The sequence below is a fragment of the Sinocyclocheilus anshuiensis genome, unplaced genomic scaffold, assembly GCF_001515605.1.
Source record: "Sinocyclocheilus anshuiensis isolate Anshui unplaced genomic scaffold, SAMN03320099.WGS_v1.1 scaffold2053, whole genome shotgun sequence".
NCBI lineage: Eukaryota > Metazoa > Chordata > Actinopteri > Cypriniformes > Cyprinidae > Sinocyclocheilus > Sinocyclocheilus anshuiensis.
The window spans coordinates 551,413-557,574 of NW_015558795.1; the positions used below are offsets into that span (position 1 = coordinate 551,413).

Genomic DNA, 6,162 nt, shown 5'->3' on the forward strand with positions numbered 1-6,162 from the left:
TTAATGATATTTAAATTATATATTATTATATTATATTATAATTATATTATTATTAAATTATATATGTATCAGTGACGTTACGTCCATATAAGGTATGAATGCTCCGCATACCCAGACCATTTGAGAGAATAAGTTCACAGTATAATTCATATAGACATGATTATAAGTTGATCCCTTGTCATTTGAAATGTAACTTAAAGCTTAAAGAGTTAGGAATAAGTACATACAATATTTTTTTGGCCAAACGGGAGTCATTTTCTTTAAATCTACCAGTTGCGGTTGCTTCCTGGCGAGCGGATTCTCCGCAGCTTTCTCGCCTCCGCTCTGTTGCTATCGTCAGGATTGTAGCGCATTCTCAGTGATTTGCTGGGCTGCGGCTGATTTCATGCGCGAGGTAAGCTGTCCACGAAGCGCTCACCCAAGTGGAAAAATGTGCTGATCCTGTCAGATATCGATTGCCGAAAATCACATTGTGTTTGCTTGAGAAAACAAAAATATAGAGTTACAGTGTTTTTTTTTCTTTTGATTTAGTTGAATTGGTTTTTGCATCAAAGCAAATTTTAAAAGTCCACTGAAAACATATATTCTTACATTTTTGGTCATAGACAACGTATGTTGAAGATATACATTATTCTTAACGTTATTGCCTAAGCCTATTGCCTAAATTGTTTATTAAAATTTTATATAGCCCGAGTTTTTATAATAACTAACATCATATTGTTCCCTTTGTTTTGTGTATGCTCGTGTCGCTTACAGTTAAAGTCCTTTTCTGTTTTTATTATTGTTTGCAAGGTTGCAACGTTACTTTGCAATATTTTAAATATTTTTGGGTATTTTGCATGGGGCAGTAATTTTCTTTAAATCTACCAGTTGCGGTTGCTTCCGGGCGAGCGGATTCTCCGCAGCCTTCTCGCCTCCGCTCTGTCACTATGACTCTTCAGGATTGTAGTGCGTTCTCAGTGATTTGCTGGTCTGTGGCAGATTGAATGCGCGAGGTAAGCTGTCAGCGAAGCACTCGCACAATGTGCTGTTGCTGTCAGATCTCGATTGCCGAAAATCACATTCTGTTTGATGCAAAACCAACTCGACAAAATCTAAAGAAAAAAAAACACTGTAACTGTATATTTTTGTTTTCTCAAGCAAAGCAAATTTTAAAAGTCCACTGAAAACATATCCTCTTACATTTTTGGTCATAGACAACGTATGCTGAAGATATACGTTATTATGTCAACGTTATTGCCTAAGCGGTAAATTAAAAAAAAATAGTTTATAAAAACAATAATACATTTTTAATAATAAACATCATATTGTTCCCTTTGTTTTGCGTATGCTCGTGTTGCTTACAGTTAAAGTCCTTCTCTGATTTTATTTTTGTTTGCAAGGTTGCAACATTATTTTGCAATATTTTAAATATTTTTGGGTATTTTGCATGGTCTGTTATTGGAGTGGTGTCATGTTCCCTTTCGAATGGGAACTCTACACTGTGTCCCCTAGAGGGCGCTTTGGGGAATGTCTTTGGCATGACCGGTGTCTGAAGCATGAGTCTAATCATGACAATGAACTTGACATTGGCAGGCGGCAGCCTATGACGTCACGACAGGTGCGCCCGAGAGTATAAAAGGGCACCTGTAAAAAACGTTAGCCTCTTTCTTGTCTTTTAGGAGTCCGTTTGTCTAAGTGTGTGATCTAATCGAATTACGGCAGAACTATGGCAAGCACCAGCACAGCAAACTTTAGGAAGTGTGTTCATCTGTGTCAGCGTTTCTTGACACCTGATGACACGCATGTTATGTGCGTTATGTGCATGGCGAGGAGCATGCACGCTCAGTTCTCGAGGGGGCTGTTTGCGTGCATTGCGAGCGCTTTTCGTTGAGAAAGCTTCGCTCTCGTCTGTTCCTTTTCTCGAAGGAATCGGGACAGCCATCTCTACCCCGTGGTTCAGGACCTGCTGCAGCCGAGGCAAGTAGGAGACTGCAATCGTGGGGTTCGCAGGTGAAGCTTGCCGACGAGTTTGAAAAAGGTATGAGTTTTTCTCATTCGTCGGCGGCGGGCGAGAGCGAGCTGCGGGATGATGACGTGCTGTCTCTCACGTCATCCGATCCGGCAGCGAGCGCGCTCCTCACCTTAAGCCAAGATGAGCAGGAAGAGGCTTTTGAGGTCGACGATGTTTCTGAGCTCTCACAGCCCGCCTGCCCCGCATATGATGAGCTGTTGGATGTTATGTCTCGCGCTACGGAAAGATTAGATCTGCCGTGGAGGCACGAGAAGCACGAGCCCCCTCATGGTCACCTCGATGAATGCTTTTTGTCAGGACATAACCGCCCAGCTCGTACGAGTCTTCCCTTTCTTCCAGATCTTCACACTGAGGTGCGGCGAGCCTGGGGAAAGCCATATTCTGATCGCATTCACTTTTCACAAGCAAACTATGCTGATGGGATTTCACAAGCAAACTATCCAATGGGAATGCAGGAATGTGGATATGCGTCGATGCCTCCAATTGAAGAGACGCTGGCTAGCTGTCTCTCGGTTGGTGAGGTATCCGCATTGAAGACGCCGTCTCTGCCGACTAAGCCACTGCAGGTTACATCACAGCTGAACGGCAGAGCATATGTGGCAGCGGGTCAGGCTGGTGCGGCTTTGCACACGATGGCCATGTTGCAAGCCTACCAGGCTGACCTGCTGAAGGAACTGGACCCCAGGCGAAGGCGGTTGAGGAGCTGTGCCGTACCACGGATTTGGCTCTCCGTGCCACTAAGAAAACTGCCGCCGCTAACGGTCATTTGATGGTGGCGATGGTGGCTACGGAGAGACATCTGTGGCTAAATCTGGCAGATATCGGGGAGAAGAAGAAAAACTTTCTCCTTGATGCACCGGTTTCGGCTTCCAAACTTTTCGGTACATCTGTTGAGACAGTGGTTGGGAAGTTTCGGGAGGCAAAGGCGCGCTCCGCTGCATTTAAAACCTTTATGCCACGCCGGTCCAGGTCCAAGCCTCAAGCCATGAAGGGGGCTGGCTTGCCCCAGTCTGAGGACCGGAGGCAAGACCAGAAAGCTAGCACTGCTTCTCGTGCTCACCCTCCTTCAAGGGGTAGAGCACGGAGGAGACGCAAAGCTAGAGGGAGAAGAAAAGATCTCAGGGAAGTGATCCAGAGTAATCGCTCTGAGCGCTCTAGGATCCCAGAGGCTAAATAAAATCCGTCCCCCCTCCCTCCCTCTCCCTCTCACTCCCCTTCAAAATCCCCTACTTTTACTACACTTTTACACCTGGCTCTGAAGCTGGACCTATGATGTTTTTGGCAGCATGTTTCTTTCTATCATCTGCCTTACTGATGTTTCGGCATTAGAGGTATATTGTAAATGGCGTCATATATTTGAGCCTGCTCCTAGAGCTCGGCTAGCAGCCTGCTAAGTTGTTAGGCTTCGTTTGGGCCTCCTTGGCTACGTTAGAGCTCCACCATTTTCTGAGTCGTCAGGCCTCCTTTCACTACAGAAGGTTATTTATTTGAGGCCTCCGTTCACCTAGGGCTCCTCTAATATAGTATTACAGCTGCTTGCCAGGGCTCCGCGAAGACAGCGTGTGTGAGCTGTAGGCTCATGAGAGTAAAAAAAAAAAAACATTTACTGCGAGCGTCGTTAGGCTTCCTCTCGCTATAGAAAATGTGTTTAGTTGAGGCCTCCACTTGCTAAGAGTTCCGCTTAGGACGCCGTCTGTCTGTAAGAGACATCCTGGCATGGAGCCATCTTTTGCGATCGTTAGTTAGGCCTCCTCTTGTTCTGGCCTTTCGTTATAGAGAATTATTTCATTAAGGCCTCCGTTCGCCAGAGCTACGCTAGGGCAGCTTCTGTGAGTTGTAGGCTCTCTGTGAGCCTCCTTACAAGATGTTCTGTGCATGGGGTGTAGTTAGGCCTTTTCTCGTTTAGAGAGTTGTCATGTTGAGGCCTCTGCTCCTGAGCTCGGCCATCTACTGTGAGCGTCGTCAGGCCTCCTCTCGCTATAGAGAGTTGTTTTATTTGAGGTCTCCGCTTGCCAAGGCCTCTGCTAGGGCAATATCTGTGCATTGTAGGCTCTCTGTGAGCCTCCTTACAAGACATTCTGAGTGTAGGGTGTAGTTAGGCCTCCTCTTGTTTAGAGAGTTGTCATGTTGAGGCCTCCGCTCCTGAGCTCGGCCATCTACTATGAGAGTCGTCAGGCCTCCTCTCGCTATAGAGAGTTGTTTTATTTGAGGCTTCCGGTTGCTTAGGGCTCCGCTAGAGCAGTATCTGTGAGTTGTAGGCTCTCTGTGAGCATCCTTACAAGACGTCCTGAGTGTGAGGTGTAGTTAGGCCTCCTTTTTGTTTTAGAAAGGCGTTATGCTGAGGCCTCTGCTCCTAAAGCTCAGCTTGGTATTGGCTAGGTAGTATGAGTGTTGCTAGGCTGCCTGTCTTTTAAGAGGTATTTTATTTAAGGCTCCACTCTCCAGAGCTTCATGGGCCATTTTGGACTCTCTGTGAGCTTTCTTCAATGTGACCTCAAAAAGAATGTAGTCAGGCTTCCTGTTGAGGCCCCCGTTCTTGAGAATCTCCGGTCTATGACGCTGCTGGTGCAGGGGTAGGACTCATCTGAGTCTTTGACTTGGTTCAGCCATTTAGGCACTCATCCCTTCAGCATGGTGGCGTGAGTATTCCGTTCCCCAAAGCGCCCTCTAGAGGACGCAGCGTAGAGTTCCCATTCGAAAGGGAACATCTCAGGTTACGCATGTAACCATGGTTCCCTGAGAAGGGGAACGAGACGCTGCATCTCTTTGCCATGCTTCAGGAATTCCTGCACGTCTCCTTTCAGACAAGAAGTGGATGACGTTTTTTACAGGTGCCCTTTTATACTCTCGGGCGTTCGTTCATCACGTGACAGCCCCATAAGCTTTAACCAATGCAGTCTGAGCCAGAAAGGTAATTGATTAGTTCATCTCTCGAGTCTTTCGAATCGTTCGTTCTTTTGTCACGTGACGTGACAGCGTTGGATAGAGAAATTAGTTAATTTACAAGCTTCCTTACAAATGGGTGCATAGTTATTATTATTATTATTATTATCATTATTATTTACTCTTACAGTTACGTGATGCGTTTCTGGTCTCAAATTGTAGCTTTTTACTTCTTACAGTTCATAAATGTGTGAATATCTGTCATGATGGTTTATTATTATCATTATTATTATCATTATTATTTACTCTTACAGTTACGTGATGTGTTTCTGGTCTCAAATTGTAGCTTTTATTTCTTACAGTTTATAAATGTGTGAATTTCTTTCATGATGGTTCTTTTCCATAACACTGAATGTTGTAACAAAGGTAATAAAGAGTTGGTTATTATTATTAAGTCTCTTTCCGGCTCAGACTGCATAGGTTAAGCTTATGGGTTTGTCACGTGATTAACAAACGACTCGAAAAACCTCAAGACTCGAGTGATGAACTAATCAATTCTCTTTCCAGCTCAGACTGCATTGGTTAAGCTTATGGGTCTGTCACGTGATGAACGAATGACTCGAAAAACCTGAAGACTCGAAACAGGTGAACTACTTGACTAATTCCAGTACAGAACCTATAGGATGTTGCGCATGCGCGACTGAATGAATCACTCCCCGAGACGACTCGTTCTTCCCGAGTCACATTAAAGATTCGTTCTGTAACAAAGGTAATAAAGAGTTGGTTATTATTATTAAGTCTCTTTCCGGCTCAGACTGCATAGGTAAAGCTTATGGGGCTGTCACATGATGAACGAAGGACAACGACTCGGGAAGACTCGAGAGATGAAATAATTAATTCTCTTTCCGGCTCAGACTGCATTGGTTAAACTTTAAACTTTGTCACATGATGAACGAATGACTCGAAAAACCCGAAGACTCGAGAGATGAACTAATCAATTCTCTTTCCGGCTCAGACTGCATAGGCTAAGCTTATGGGTCTGTCACGTGATGAACGAACGACTTGAAAAACCCGAAGACTCTAGAGATGAACGAATCAATTCACTTTCAGGCTCAGACTGAATTGGTTAAACTTATGGGGCTGTCACGTGATGAACGAATGACTTGAAAAACCCGAAGACTCGAGAGATGAACTAATCAATTCTCTTTCCGGCTCAGACTGCATAGGTTAAACTTATGGGGCTGTCACGTGATGAACGAATGACT

The 6,162-nt window shown here is 44.7% G+C and overlaps 1 long non-coding RNA gene across 1 annotated transcript in view; it reads left to right on the forward strand.

The window, feature by feature from the left end:
• LOC107681505 (uncharacterized) overlaps positions 1 to 5,495 on the forward strand; it is a 16,260-nt gene extending 10,765 nt beyond the window's left edge. The window contains exon 3 of the long non-coding RNA XR_001633261.1: positions 5,353 to 5,495. This is a non-coding gene — a long non-coding RNA (uncharacterized LOC107681505). The remainder of the gene's footprint in view (positions 1 to 5,352) is intronic.
• Positions 5,496 to 6,162: the final 667 nt, after the last annotated feature.